The 16454-nt window shown below is 39.5% G+C and overlaps 1 protein-coding gene across 9 annotated transcripts in view; it reads right to left on the bottom strand.

The window, feature by feature from the left end:
* Positions 1–16454, bottom strand: part of LOC133838634 (maternal protein pumilio) — a 190668-nt gene that overhangs the window by 50726 nt on the left and 123488 nt on the right. The window lies entirely within an intron of this gene.

Below are 16454 nucleotides of genomic sequence, written 5' to 3' on the forward strand. Positions count from 1 at the left end.
GAAAAAATGCATTGTTTTATATATAAAGCATATATACAGATGTATTTTGTTGTTGCTGTTTCAATATATTTATATAAGGGCAAGGCAATTAATTGTGATCCCGTGTTATTTGTTTACGATATGAAACTTGCTGTGTACTCTGCCTTATCATAGGCAACAGGAAGCACCGAGCCAACAAAAGAAGGGAAGGAGAAATGAGATTGATGTACGCATCCTCCTTCTAGCAGCACATCATAAAAAATGGGAAACTTTTGCTATTTTTTTTTTATCATTTTGTTAGCGGAAATTTGCTGAAAAAGGTTAAGTTGTAATATTTCGTCACCTTTTGGCCATACATATAATAAAAAGCAGAAGCAGAAGAAGAAGTAGCTTCGTGACAGGACACAACAGAGTAGAGCTGAGTAAGGCCCAAAGCTGTGCATAATTTAGCGTATGCAGCCAGACAGTTGCTGCCCCGTAATATATGCCATATACATGTACATACACCCGTCACACACACACAATCGCACAATAGCTGTGCTATTACCATATCACGCATACACGCAGAGAGAAAACACACATAAAAGATGTGTGCGAGGGCACCGGAAGTCACTTTAACGATGCGCGAGTAAGTAATAACAGCAAAAAAAAAACACACACATACACACAGCACGTGAAGAAGAAGAAAATGAACAGGAAGAGCCAACAAAATGGCGCACATTCGCTTGGGTGTAGGGGAGAAGGTCTATGTGGAGTCGTTAATGCGCACAATGAGACATACTAGGCACACACTAATACATATGCATCACTCCCACACACACACACACACACACTCATACATATACAAACTACCCGTACGCTTAGCTAACTCACCGTCTTCGACTCGAGGAGCGTATCTGGCCAGAAGCAAGCCTGAGATTGTTACCAATAGCAACAATAGCAAATGTTTGGAACGCTATTTGTATGTGTGTGTGCCTAAATTTGGATACAGTCTGCTTCTAACTAACTGTTTTGCTTCTGCTCTATAAGACACTACCTGGAAATGCCCTGCAGCGAACATAAGCGGAAGCTGGAACAAAAGTTTGTGAATTTGCTATCCATATTTGTACTATTCAAGAGTTCAACTTCAGAATTTAATAGGAAGTCTAATTTGGAAAGTAAATTTAGAAGTTAATTTTTAAGGACTTAATTTTCAAGTAATTTAGCAGTTTAATTCTGATTGAAGATAAATAATACATTTACCCTCTTTATCATAGTTATCTATTTAACAGAAATTTCAACTAAATCAAAATTTGAAGGATATGTTTTAGTCGATCTTTTTCACATAACAGAAACTACACCTGCTCTTGATATTTGGTTAGGTTTGGTAAACAAGGTTTGCATTTTTACTCCTGTTTGCTGACCATCCTCGCTTCTCGCTCTCGTCGGGCGTCTGTTTCTTGTTGCTGATTGTTTGGTCAGCGGAAACAGAGAAAACGAGAGAAAACAAAATAGCCAAAAGAGAGAGTAGAAAAAACAAATGTAAAGGAATGCAATTTGATCATTTCCTCTCTTCCTCTTTCTCTCTCTCTGATGCTTGCTGGCTGCTTCTACAACTGTTATTTGCTGGCTACGGCTGCCTGACCATCATCATATCTTTGGGGCACAGGTTGTTGCTGCTGTTGTTTGTTTAGGCGCAGGTTGGTTTTTGGGGTGTTTGGGGGCAAATGTTTGTCATGGAGAACTGAAATTCGCTGACTAGCTGGCATTTATGGCATACAAGTGAAATTATGAGACATGGAGGAGCACAACTACCACGATGATGATGATGATGATGATGATAGGAATGGTGCCGACGAGTGTTGATGCAGCGAAAAGTGGCAAGTGGCGCGTGGCGTGTGGAGGGTGCTGCATAGGGGATGGGGGATGCAATTGCCAGAGGTAAAACGTGCAAGAAATGAGAAAATATGACAGCCAGACATGTGGAAAACTGTAACAAATGTTGAAACAGAAACTGCGAGAAAGGAAACACACAGTCCGCAGGCAAGCAGATAAATTGCATACACACACACACATACACAGAGACTCGCTACCCAGGGAGTTTGCAAATGCTGCTGCTGCAGATGAAGAGAAATGAATGAGAAAATGTGCAGCTTATGAAATGAAACAACAGAAACTCGGCATGCAATCGCGACACTCGTCTACAATTTGAGTCAAAAGCTCAGACCTTTTAGTCCTAGACAAACGTGCAAACGAGGGGCAGGCCTTGATAAAAAAAAAGGCCAAGGAATCTGCAACTGAAACTGATGCTTGCCATATCATTGCGGCTGCCTCACAAAGCCTTCCCTGACAGTCGTGATGTAACGGAAATTACAGTTTTTCTTTTTTTTCAGTTTTCCAAAATAACTGCATATTTATCATTTAAGATATTTGAAGTTTGAAGTTTCGAATAACTCCAATTTAAGTTAAATGAATAAATGAATTTTGGTATTCAAATTCAGTTAATTTGCTTTGCTTCCCTGCCACATAGACAATTCAATCCAACTAAGGTAGACCTATCTAATGCATGCCTTGAAAATAAATCGTTTTCGGCGGTTTTCACCCCGCTCAAACTAGTTAACAGGCGGTTTCAGAAATTTGTTTGCGGTTTTTCGTGCAACTGGCAACTGGCAACTGAAACTGAAGCAAAACAAAAAAAAAAACTCGGAAAAAGAATGGAAACAGAAAACCTTTGTGCCGTTTGCAAATGGCTGTGGTTTTATACATACATATACAGCCATTTTTTGCTGTTGGTATGAATGTGAGTTTCGAGTCGAAATGCGGGCTGTGCGACCCCATCTAAAGTCTAGACATTGCCATTTCCGTTCAACGTGACTGCTGTCCGGCGAAGAAGTTAAGAACAACCAGGCGCAGTCAAAAGGCTGCGGGTGATATCCCCATCATCATCATTATCATTATCATCATCATCATCGACGACGACTTGGCCATTTGTGGCCTGTCGCCGTGTTCTGCGCCTTATTTGCTTATCGTTGACAAGCGCTTGATAAAGTATAATGTAGACCTATGTCTAAAAATAGTGAAGCATATCCTTGAAACAACTAGTGAACCCAACTCACTTAATCAATATCTATCAGGCATTTTTGGGTTGATAGGCTTTTAATTAATTCTAGTTTGAGGCTAATATGTGGGCGATTTTTAGCTACTGCTCTTCGTAAAGCAAAAAAAATTTCGTGTTGACATTAAAATCCAATTTACAAAACGGCAATTGCAATAAATATCACAATGCAAACAGAAAAGTCCATACTGTAGAGCAAACAGAGGGAAGCTTTGAGTGCAATGCCAACTAAAAAGTACCCTGTAGGAGTTTAAAGTAATAAAAAAAGATTGAAGTTGCAATCGAACAAATTTATAACTCAATATAATATTAGAACAAAATTAAGAAAAATCTCAACTTGAAATGTTTACAGGGTATTGTCGCTTACTTCTGACAAATCGGATAGCTTACAAAATGCAAACTTAACGCACCGCCACGCCCATTTTTTGACGTGAACTTCCCTTGTTTCTGCATGCAACACAACACAACGAAACACACACAAAACCCACACACAGGCACCACAAACTCAGCAACTTTTTCAACATGCATGCGTGTGTTGTCTATGTTTGGAATGGGGTTCTGTGGTTCGGAGCGGGTCTCTATGCATAGTAATATTATTGCCAATTTTGCAATGTTTACAATTTGCAATGGCTGATAGAGAGCGAGACAACACCAAAAGCACAGGCGGCAGAGGGAGAATCGAGTGAAAACAAATTCGATTGCAAATTGAATTTTTATTGAATGTTGGCGGCTCGACAAAATGTCAGACTGTAAAAAAATCCAAATCCGAATACGAAACCAAAAACCCAGTTGATAGTCCTGCTCGAAGGTTTTGTTGTGTGAATTTGGGCCCCAGCTATTTTTATTTTATCCGTGATTTCTCGCAATTTTCTTACTTGACACGCTTTGATAGTGCAATCGTATTCACAGGAAATGCAATTTTCCATATCAGAGATCTTGCTTCGTCTTTCGTATTAAGCCTATACCAATTTCATAGTCTGCAATAAATATATTGTTGTTGACTCGCCGCAGTTTTTGCCTTTCAACTACAGTCGTACATATTTTGTTTTATCGCAAGCGGAAATGTTATGGAAACTGTTCTTATCAGACATTAGCAGGGAGGGAGGGCAACAATAAAACTCAAACTCAAACTCAAGCAGAAAACTAAACCGACCAACCGACATTATCATACTCTTACTCTTAAGTATATGATCAGTTCTTCAAATAGCAAGTAAATACTATTGATTGCAGTGAGAGATCCGAAAGACATAACAATCATTATGAAGAGCACGGAAGAGTTTCATAATTGCAACTTCTTAGATTAATTAAATCAAATAACAACTTAGCTGCATTCCTTGAGTAGTATGTGCAATTCTTTTTAGAGGTCAAGAATCAACTTACCTGCAAGAAAAGAGAATATTATTAAATTAATAAAATATTTATTATGAATCAATAATAATATAAGAGTAATAGAAGCTTGAAATTTATATTTGGAAAGTTTTCCTTTTTGGATTTAAAAAAATAATAAATTTAGACACACTTTTGCGATTGAAATTTCTCCATTAATTTGCTCAATTTGTCGCATTCAGTGAAATTTAATAGGCTCACAGATAGCCTCTTAGCTGGTAAGGCGCTCAAATTTTTGAGGCGTGGCTAAGCTTGTAATTGCAATGGACGCAGCAGTTGTAAGATGAGGAACACAAGATGTAGAGAAGAAGCGTCGGCTAGATGAAAAATAATTAAAAGCAATGACAACTTGGTTTTACTTTCGCAGAGTCCAAAGCCAGAGGCAGAGGCAGAGGCAAAGCACCAGAGAAAGACGGAGAGAAGCAAGCACCATACACAAATCCCCAAACACGTCGCTCACATTTCAATTTACGCATGAAAATGTCATTTCCGACACGAAACGAGGCAGGGAGAAGGGATGGAAAAGGCAAGGGAGATGTAAGAAGAGAGCGACGTTGGCCTGATGAAATTTGCATGCAGGAATGTTAAGGAAAAATATATAATACAAAAAAAAAAAAAAAGAAATAGACGTAGTAGAAGCTGCCATGGACTTAGATGCGCCTTGGCCTATTCCCCTCTAGCTCTCTCCCCCTCTCTGTTCCTCCCTCTTGCATACTACTGCCCAGTCTTTCAACTGTCATGCCGCCTGTTTGTCTGTCTGTATGTCTGACTGTCTATTTGTCTCTCGCCGCGTTACGCACGCCAGAAGTGTAATAAAATTAAGAATTCCAAGCTGCCGTGACAAATTTTTTCTTCTTTTTTTTTTTTTTTTCATACGCAATGAATGGCGAATGCCTTGGACTGCGGAGCAAAGAGGAGAAGAAAGGGAAGGGAAAAGAAGAGCGAGGTGAAGTGGTATCAGCGAATGAGTGAAGCATTACTGACAGCTTCACGACAGCGACGACGACGTTGAGTGCCAATTTTGCGCTAAAGAAACTCATAGTTGTAAAAGAGGCAGCGGCAGCGGCAGGAGGCGTGGCAGGCAGGCAACTCCCACACTGATGAAAGTACCGAGTATATTAAGCCATAAAATTAGTGCGACCGCGTCGTGCAGATGGATGAGAAGAGGGAGTGGGACTACGGAATCGGGAGCAGGGGAAGAGGGGAACAGGGGAACAGGGCAAGCAAGCAATTCGCTCAGCTGCGTACGTGAGCGGCATTAGCGAAGCAAAGCAAACGAGCAGCTCGAGATGAAATTTGTTTATTTGTGATGTGATGTATCGCATAATTAGAGGGCAGCAGGCAGCCCAGCCTCCCCAAACAATACTTATAATTTGGGAGAGCTAGAAATCATGGGATTAAAGATGATTCCTTTCAATAAAGCTGCAATTAGAGCTCTTAAAGAAACTAATCAAAAATACTCAAGCGCTCGCTCAACTCTGACACTCCGACAGGCACAGCACAATATCTGAGGATCTTTGTGAAGTCGCTGCCGCTGACTGAAATTTGTTCGATTTAATCATTATAAAGTAATCTAGTCATTAGCGTTGTTATGAATGTGCGGTTCGGCGTGTGCACCCCAAGTAATTTTTTTTTTTTGGCAAAGCTGCTTAAAATGCGCGAAACAAGCGGCGCATCTAATCCAGTGATACAAAAAAATAGAATGAACAACAAAATGCCAACATCAATGTGGAAAGACATCAGTCAGAGAGAGCACGCGTTAGATTTGTTTGGAAATCAACAAATTAGTATGCAAGAGGCTGCTGGACTGACAGATGTTGTTCCCGATGTTGTTATCAGGATCTGTGCTGTTGTTGTAAAGTTATGAGATGTTGATTGACTAGACTGGCTTGACAAATAAATGAGTTTGTTATCATAATCACCATATTATTAGCACTGCTTATGAATAACATTAAATGCCATGCACAAGGGCTGCAAGACGGTAATGCTAATAAGGTCGCGAGGTCAGCTATCTATCCAAATGCAAATGCTGCAAGCAAGGGAATTATGTAATCATCCGACTCATCCGAATCATAGTGCGCTACCTTGAGGGGTCTTGACGTTTGCAGCCCACACAACATTTGTCAATTTAAATGAGGCATAGGCACATTTCGCCAATTTTTATGATTAATTATGTGTCCACATTAATTGCAGACGTGCAACAAGCTGACTGCCATGCAACATGTCGCCCCATACCCACCGTCCGCTACTCAGCCCCTGCAATTTGCTGCCAGGCCGCGTGCATTGGCCAGAACAAATTGCAAAGCAATCACCGAACAGCCAAAGCATCTGATGGCTATATCTACACACATGTGGATATATACATATGTATATAGAAGAAGGAATATGAGTGCATCTATGAGATGCTTGTGCATCGGTGAGTATGTTAGATGTGCTCGGAAACCAACTCTATTGCTCACAGTTGTACGATTGCAACAACTTTAAAAAGCCAAAAGCTAAGCTCATTCGACTGTTGAAATCACACAAACACATCCACACATCCACACACACACACACACACACACACATACACACATCGACTCCTATCGGTTGCGTAGTTATGCCGAGTGCCAGAAACTTTTTTTTTATTTTTTGTTTCGGTTACGTTTTATCAGCCGGTTGTGGCCTTTTGACTCCGGTCTGTTTGGCCAAAGTGGCAACTAGAAAACGCAGTTGGTTATTTTTGTGGGTCTTGGCCAAATTTCGTTAACTCAATTAAATTTCATGCAATCTTTCTTTACTTGATTTAAAGTTGAGTTGATCTCCTTCTGCAGCTGTCAGTTCGGCGCTTAATTAAGTGCAACACAATAAATCAACGAATTTATGCGAACACGTTCGAGGCATATTAATAGGTGATAAAAGAGAGGCAAAATTACAGAGCAGACAAAAGAGAGAGCGAGAGACAGATAATAAATAAACATGACAGATACAACAGATGGGCGAAAAAAAGAGAGAACAAGTAAGAAAGTTACAGTCGAGTGTGCTCGACTGTGAGATACCCGCTACCCAAATTTAATAAAGCCAAAATATTGCGGTATCATTTTCAAAATATACCGAAAATACTAAAAAAAATACTAAAAATATACCAAAGGGTATGTTTGGTATAACCATTCAAAATATACCATAGACGGCTCAATATACCAGATTGTCAGCCAAAGCAACTAAGACCCCTAGTAGGCGTTTTGCCCATACAAAAGACTTCCACAATTTTATCTGATCGCAACTTAATTTTCAGAAATCATAACTACTATAGTAATTATTGTATTAACCAAAATTCGCAAATCTAGCTTTAAAATTACGCTTGTTATTCGATTTTTTGATTTGCGGGGCGGAAGTGGGCGTGGCATAAATTTGAAACAAACTTGATCTGCGTGCAAACATAACATGAAAAAATTATAGCTCTATCTCTTATAGTCTCTGAGATCTACATACGGACGGACGGACAGACACACAGACACACAGACGGACAGACGGACAGACGGAATGGCTATATCGTCTCGGCTGTTGACGCTGATCAAGAATATATATACTTTATAGGGTCGGAGAACCTGTTACATCAACTCAATGATCATTAGAGCACGTACCACAAAAAAAAACGAGTGACCATTCTCTCAGTGCAATTATCTCAGGACCTTTTCAAGCTAGGTCATTGAAAATTCGCAGTTATGCGTAATTTATGGTGATCTAGAAGCACACATTCCCAATTTGTCGGGGTTCGGCAAAAACAACGAAATATGCACAAAATTATCGTAGGGAAATCGGCCAGCTGCAATAGACGATCAAATCTATGGGAATTCCTTACGTTACACAGACACAATAAATAATAATAAATTATAAATCATTGACATCAGTGGCAGTGCGAATAAATGCGAACTGACAGCTGCAGAACAGAGAGCCCAAAAACTAGGTAAGGAATGTGATAGCAAAACATACTCAGCCTTATATTAGAATTGTGGGAGTGTTTGTGGGCGAGGAGAAAGGTGGGCGCTCGGCAATATGACAAGCCAACAACATGCACAGCGCTTATTATTTATGACTATTATGATTGCGACTGGGCGGGAGAGCAATAGAGAAGAGCACAAGTTGCGGAAGACAGGAAACAAACAAAGTCCCAAGCAAGAATCCCAGAGTGTCCCAGAGTCCGAGTCGGACTATGAAATAAATCTCACACACGGCGGCGGCTGCTGCTTATTATAATTAGCTACAAAATTGCACATGACTGCAATAAATGTTTCAATTATTTATAATCTCATCTGAACATGCACAAGTGTGTATGTGTGTATGTGTGTGTGTGTGTGTTGCGTTTGTGGTTAGCTAACCCCTTAACACTTACGAGAGGCCCCGGTCATCTGGGGGATCTGTGTGGTTATTGCGCATTAATTATGTTCAATTACAAATTGCAATATGAAAGTTTCGCAAAGTGTTTGCCAAATCCAGCTTTATACATATACTAGTAAAATAAATCATTTTAATTAAGCTTTAGATGTGCGCAATTTCATAAAGCGAAAGGCATGCAAAAAGAGTGAACTAGTGATGTGCTTTAAATCTCTTTTTTAATGCGATTCTATACACCCTGTTAAGCTTGAAAGATCGTTTTATTACAGATCACTGATCGTAGGTATATGAAATACATTTTTCGATTAGCTGTAATGTTGGAAAAGAAATCAATAAATTGTTTTGATATTTCCGCGGATTCCTTTTTATTTCAATATTATTTCATTAAAGACGGCATCAAAAAGTCCAACACACAGTACTTGAGATGTTGCTTGTAAATTAAATTGCCTAAAAAGTTTTAATGAGCATCAATTTATTAAGTGGCCAGCGCACTGAGGATGAATCTTAGACATGGCAAGATAGACACCTAAACTTCCTTCGCTCATGAAGACCCTCAACCGTGTTTACAAAATGTATCGATCCATTTTGACGCGGCCATAAATAAATTGTGCACAATTTATCTTTCAACGGCATTTGTTTAACATAAATAAAAACAACGCGGCCAACATTAAAAGCCAAATTAAACAACTATTTTGCCCAGGCAAAAACATGAGTTCTCTCTCCATGGATCTAATGGTAAAAAAAAAGATGCCCAAACAGATAGAGATAGATAAACAGAATAATGGATAGATTGAATATTGAATGGGCCAATGCGGGAGTATGATGATGAAGCCACTGCTAATGCCTAATGCTAATGGTAATGAGCTGTATGCTGATTTGATGTGCCGCCACAAAACAAAGCAAGATATTTATATTTAGTGTTATGGTCGAGTTTATTGTTATTGTTGTTGCTGCTGTTGTTATTATTGTTTTTTTTGCTCGCTTCTTTGTTGCTATGTTTGATTAGGTGGGCAGAAATTACGCAAAAATTAAATTGCAATTAACTGAAAATTATATCAGTAATTATGCATATGAAATGCATAAACAAATAAGCTTCAATAATTGCGTATTAGCAAACAAAGCCCGACCATAGTCGGGTAATTGGAGCTCGATTCATATGCATTCCACCGAACCGGTTCAATAACATTTTAAATACTCCAAACGGTATAAAATGTTTCAAAATCATTAAATAGCTAAAAGCAAACTGTAATCTTTGAACTGGTTCTGCAAACTAACCCATCAAAGAACAAAAGAAATTCTGAGTAAGCTGGATTCTAAATTATTCGAAAGATGTTTAATAATCGAGACTGATTGAAATGAACAAATTGAATTCATTTAAAGAAAGTTAATTTAAGTTTATGAACTATCAAAAGAATTGGCACAAGGTATGTTGAAAATACTTTAAATACAGAACGAAAACAGATCTTTTCAGCAGCTGTTTTATAATCATATTTTTGAAAGGTTTAATGAACTCAATGAATCATTACTTGAGCCAAACAATTTGTTCAAATAATAATTCTCAGCTGTTTTCTTTTGTATTTTCATTCTAGAGTGTCTACCAAAAACTAAAGTGAAACAAAAAATTCATTTAGAATTCAACAATGTAGTGCAAAAACTAGACAAAGACAACGAGAAACATTTGTCGGGTGTGCGAGGTGCAAAGTTTTTGGCACAGTTGTAATGACAGCAAGAACATGTGCAGCAAGCAAGGGGGCAAAGCAACTGAGGCACAACGAAAATGCTAATTAATGTGATTATGTTGCCATTTTAATGTTAAACAATTGTTTAGCGATTAGTCAGGCGTCAGAGGCGTAGACAACAGTTTCCGCAACAAGAAAGCAACAAAGTGGGGAAAGGGGGAGAAGAACGATGGCAAAACCTCAGGATGATAAATCGTTGTAAAAGTGCAGCCGGGCGCCAATTTAATGCCAAAAGTTTTGCCATCAAGCGACAAGCGAAAAGTAGCAAAAATTACATATTATACATTACACATACGCCCTGTGTGGCAGCAGCCGCGAAGTAGTAGGAAAGTTTAAAGCTTTTGACAAGCGCTGCGCTGAGGTGTTGAAAGCGTGGCAAGTTACGCACACTTACATCCACCCACACATAGACACACACAAACGCAAGAGGCACGAACACGCTGCTGAGCAAGTGCAACAGCAGCCACAGGAAATGTGGTGGAACCTCACCTGTTCAACCCGTTAAACAGCCGCAGCGTTGGCAAAATGTTTTTGCTGATAAGCGCAGACAAATGCCACGCCCCCAAAATGCTCAAACAGCACAAAAATCCCACCTAGCTATAGCTATAGCTAGCCTGGCTGACTGCCTGGCTAAACTGACAGCTATAGAGACATTAATGTGACGAGGGTTTTGGGGTTTGGGTTTTGCTCTCAACACGAAAAAGTTGCAGAAAATTACATCACGGGTTGAGCACACTGGGATAAAATGTAGTCCAAGGGGGGGAGTTGAGGGAAAAAGAGAAAAGGAAATCCAGCTAAATCAGTTCATGTCTGTGGCTGGGTAAAAAATGAAAAAAAAGGTGCTGAAATCTGTGCACACACACACACACAAACACACACACAGAATCCTCCCATCGTCTTGTGGGACTGTTTGCTGCCTGGCGTATCGCATGATGTGTGATATGTGGAATGCTTTCTGCGGCGTGATGCTACCGTTTTTGGGTTTGGCGTGGCTTGGCTTGGCTTGGTTTGCCACTTTAAGTTGCACGTCGTCATATGCTGAAATATTATACAGTTGAATGTCGTAACAGATTTTGTTTGTTGCCCTCCTCCATCAAGAACAAGTAGCTTCGGCAAATAAGCAAACTTGAGATAAGCAACAACGTGCAACCGCATTGTGTGTTTAGCAATTAGTTTAGATTACCTTGAGAATCAAACAAACTTGAGCATTTCCTTGGTAACAATTAAATTAGTTCCTAAAAGATCTTATTGAATCAAATTTCTTCTTTTTTGAAAAGTCACTTGGGTTCGCCACTCGAAAAGTGTTTCACAATTTTTTGTCTAGGCAATAAATAGATAATTGGTGTAGAGTAAATATTTACAGCACAATTTACTGCGACACTGCGGCAAAGATAAAGCTGCAATGTCTATAATAGGAAAAATAAATAGAAAAAGTCTCGACGCAATTGACGTTGTCCCTCCCAAATCTGAAGAGCTTGTCGAGTGGGCTCTGATAAGAATGTTTGTCAACTTTCCACACTTCTCCCAGCTGTTTTCACTCCCATCACTCCCAACATGACCAAACTAATGAACAATGCAACGAAATTAACTTTTGCTGTACGATTTTTCACTTGAGATTTTCTCAGCGACAGCAACAATATTTGATTTTGCTCTGACACAGATATCGATATCATTCGTATTCGTTTTTTGTGTTATGTTCGTTGGTTATCAAAAGATAAATAAAAAACACAAGGCAGGCAGGGGAGAAAAGGTACTCAATAATTGATTTGTAGCCGGAAGAGCTGAGTAACAACAATAAACTGACAATGGCAATCAATTTCCATTATTGTATGGGCGGCTAATTGAAAGTTGTTCAGATCTATTCAACGATATCAACAGATAGTAGACCGTGTCTAAATATTCCATATGTGTGTGTCTGGGTGCTTTCCATTTCCTGCAGTGAGCGGCGGTGAACCCATGTCAAATGAAGTCTTTTTCATTTCGATTTTTCATTCTTCTCTTTTTCTTCTTGTAATGAAAAACTTTCGGCAGCCGTTCTATCATAAATAATTCAATTTTACAGCATACTTTTGGGGTACAAAAAAAGCTTCGAAAAGTGGAACAAAATGAAAACAAGCCACAGAATAGCAACTGCAAACGTAACGAACGAACGAACGCCAAAGTTCACACAGTTGCGCTTCACTGCACAAATATATTAAATTTCGATTTTGGAAAAGAACTCCACAGCTCTCGAACACAACAGCGTTTGCAGCTTGAGAGTGCCTGAGCCCAAACCCGAACCCGAATTCGAACCCGAATCCAAATCCGATACTGAATCCATGAGCACGTGCGTTAACCTTTGACATATGAGCGGGCTGTCTGAATGTCTGACTGTCTGTCTGGTCGGCTGTCTGACAGGCAGTGGCAGTGAAACCATCAAACATATTTTATGTATTAAGGATATACGAGAGACCCTCACACACACACACACACACATATACACACGCCAACAAACTGCCGCCCATTGCCAAAATATGTATACTCTCCAGGGAGGGGGCATCGTGGGGTGGCAATAACAAAACACAGAAAAAATCACGTTACAACACAACAGCAACTGCGACACCACGAAGGACTGTTTTTCTGCTCTTCTCTCTCTTTCTCTCTCTCTAGGGGAAATCAAAACAGATCAAAATGTCATCTTTAAGAGCTTAAATTTGTATAAAATTGTCGCTCGTAAACCCAAAAGCAGCACAGCACAGCAACAAAACCATCAAGCCATCCAAACAGACGTCGACGATTCAAAGGTGTCACTCACTTAACTGCGGCAGGTAAAGTAGAGGTGTCATAGCTTATAATAACAATATAAACACATGGTTTAGTTTGGCTCTTTTCGGATTTTTAGTGATTTAGTTGCTGTGCCTCTATCAGTGGCCCATAAAGCTCAATGGGTTCGCTTCTTCAACTCGAGAAAGTGGCAAAACGTTTTGTGTGTGCTTTGTAGCTTAAGATTGTCAATCGGTCACACATCAAATACTTTTTGGGTTGCCTTAGGTTATGAATTGTTGTTGTACGGTGAAAGGTAACTTTTGAGATGATAACACTAAAGATACCAAATGAAAGTAAACAAGATATACTTCATCCAAAATCAGACTGAAACTTTTTGTTTTAAATATGATTTATTTTGAACCGCAATCCCAACATTATTTGATTTTGATTTAGTTAAATTCTGTGTTCAAGATTGATATAAAGTAAAGAAAGGCCAACAATAAACATTGAGGAACACAGACAACTTCATCTGCAACTGGTTCAATTCAAAAGACACGAATAAACACGACGATAAATGAATTCACTGCACGACAATTTCCTACAGCCAGCCTCTTCCATACCCATAAATACATGAATGGGGCGATGGTGCCAATCCATTTAGCATATGCGAAGACACACAGAGATACATAGATGGATGTCTGCATCTGGTTTTCATACATAATAAGCCCAAAGCAAATGCTTTGATTTCAAGTTAAGCCAACGAATGACACACACACACACACACACAGCGCACTCAATGGGTCGGAAGGTTTTCCATTCAACGGATCTGGGTATGAATCTGAGTCTGATTCGGGTTCGAATTCAGATGCTGTAGCTGTGGTCTGGTCTGGACAGGGAAGGGGAGATATCCACAGCCGGACGTACGAGTTTCGAGTATGTGAGGGTGACAAAACCTAATAAAATTTAATTAAACTCAATCAAAATCCATTTAAGGCGCACAAAACCCACCAAGCAGCGCACAACAGAACAGAACAGACAGAACACAGTGTATGCTAGTGCTATTCATGTGTCAATGTCTGAGTGTGAATGTGAGTGTGTCAGTGTGAGTGTAAGTGGGTGAGCAGTAGCTGCAGCGACGACGATGATGCGGATTCACTTGTGGGTGCATTTGTGAGTGGACCGCTTTAATTGAATTTTCAGTGCGATCTCTTAGCATCTTCTCGTGCACTTGCAAAAACGGAAATGAAAATGATGTCATCTGCTTGCCTTTTGCTTTTTTCACACACACACACACACACACACAAATACACCTTCAATTCAATGCGAAATTAATTGAAAAAGCTTCTGCAGCACCTGTTGACGAACAAAAGCTGATTAGCTTGTGGTCGACCAGGTCAAATGCAAAGGCAGAATTCAATTTACAATATGTAACAATCAAAACTAATGATTTCTGTTGGTGCCACAGCTGAGCACAGCCGCCAAAGGATGCCACAAGAGCACTGAAAGAAACTGGAATTAACTTTAGTGAAAAGTACATTAGAGAAAGCAAAGTTCATTGAAGAAAGCAATCGTTAATTTCATTTCTCTCAGTGCATATTCATAAATGGATGATTTCTACTATGTTCACATATGAATTTGTGTGTGTGTGCGCTTGACAATAAGCTGACCTCTCTCTGTCTGTGTACATCTGTTTGTTTGCTTAATTTAATTTACCCAACACAATGTTGAGGGATGTTGATGACCATGTTGATAACCAAAGACAGAGAAAGACTAAGAGGGGAGGAGGGAGTTAACGAGCAAAGGGTAAGAGCGGTAAAATGGGGAAGAGGTCAATTTACTTGTTAGCGCACAAATCAAAGCGCTGTTGTATGCAAATGGTTATAATGGAAAGAGGAAGTGAGGGAGTGACAGAATCTGTGTGCGTTGGGAGGGGAGGGAGGAATGTTTTGCTTGATAATCCAAATACATATTATATGTACCAACGAATGTTTGCTTGCGTATGGTTGACCCCTTATTACAAGTGGCCCTCTTGAATTATGGCAGCTACTCAAATGAAACTGGAACTGAGTGGGGGGCAACTATTCTATGGGATTCTCTATTGGGTGCGATTCACCCAAAGTAGCTGTCAAATTAAGCTCTCTGTCCCACTACAATCTATGCCAAATTCAGAATACATTCGTATGTATCTATACATATGCATACCTGATGTCTATATACATACATACATAGATACAACGTGCCCCCCTCTCGGACTCTTTGTATAGTAGATATATTTTAGACAGCCTCTAGTCATAGTCAACAATGTGTAAATTGCTTTCCATGTATTTCAAATTATTTATTTTCGTGTGCCATCGTTAAAAACTAAACTGAAATATACCCAAAAAGATTTTCCATCTCATATACAGACAACAACAACACGGCTAGAAAACGTAGAGAAAAATGATTTTTCCAAATTATAAATACATTTTTTACCTCAACGCAAACGCAGCGACTGCGACAGCAACCGCGACGCTGGCAGCGACTGCGACGTCGGCGCATGCAGGTGTGCGCCAATATGCTTATTTTTAGTAGTTGCCAAAGACGCTGCGTCGCAGTCTGACGTCGACTGAGAAACAGACGTCGAGGCTGTGGTGCGCACCACTCGCCTGTTTTTAGGTATGAATTTGAGATACATTTTTGTATCTTTTGCTGTTCGTTTTTGCCTTTTTCGCGACTGTTTAGTGAGTAATTAACAAGCAAAACAAAAAGAAATAAGAAATACATTGCAGTAGGAAATCGTCGAAATCGGGGAGAGGGCGGGGCAAGAATGGCGAGTACTTTGGGCAGAACGAACCGCCATTTCACTTAACTAGACATTAATTATATGCCACGGACTGAGCTACTTGAGTTGAATACGTTTATGAAGCTGCTGCAACAACAAAAACAATATCAACACTAACACCAAACAACATTCGGGCATATGGCGCAATAGCAAAAGCAACAGCAACAGCAAAAATAATAATAATAATTATTATTATAAATATTGTACACATACACACACGTGTGTAGTACGATTATTATTGCGGCATACTGCAAACTAAATTTAGCTCAAGGCTTTTGTTTTTTTCAGCATGAGTGCTACCTGCGATTTATTTATT

The sequence above is a fragment of the Drosophila sulfurigaster genome, chromosome 2R (genome assembly GCF_023558435.1).
Source record: "Drosophila sulfurigaster albostrigata strain 15112-1811.04 chromosome 2R, ASM2355843v2, whole genome shotgun sequence".
Lineage (NCBI taxonomy): Eukaryota > Metazoa > Arthropoda > Insecta > Diptera > Drosophilidae > Drosophila > Drosophila sulfurigaster.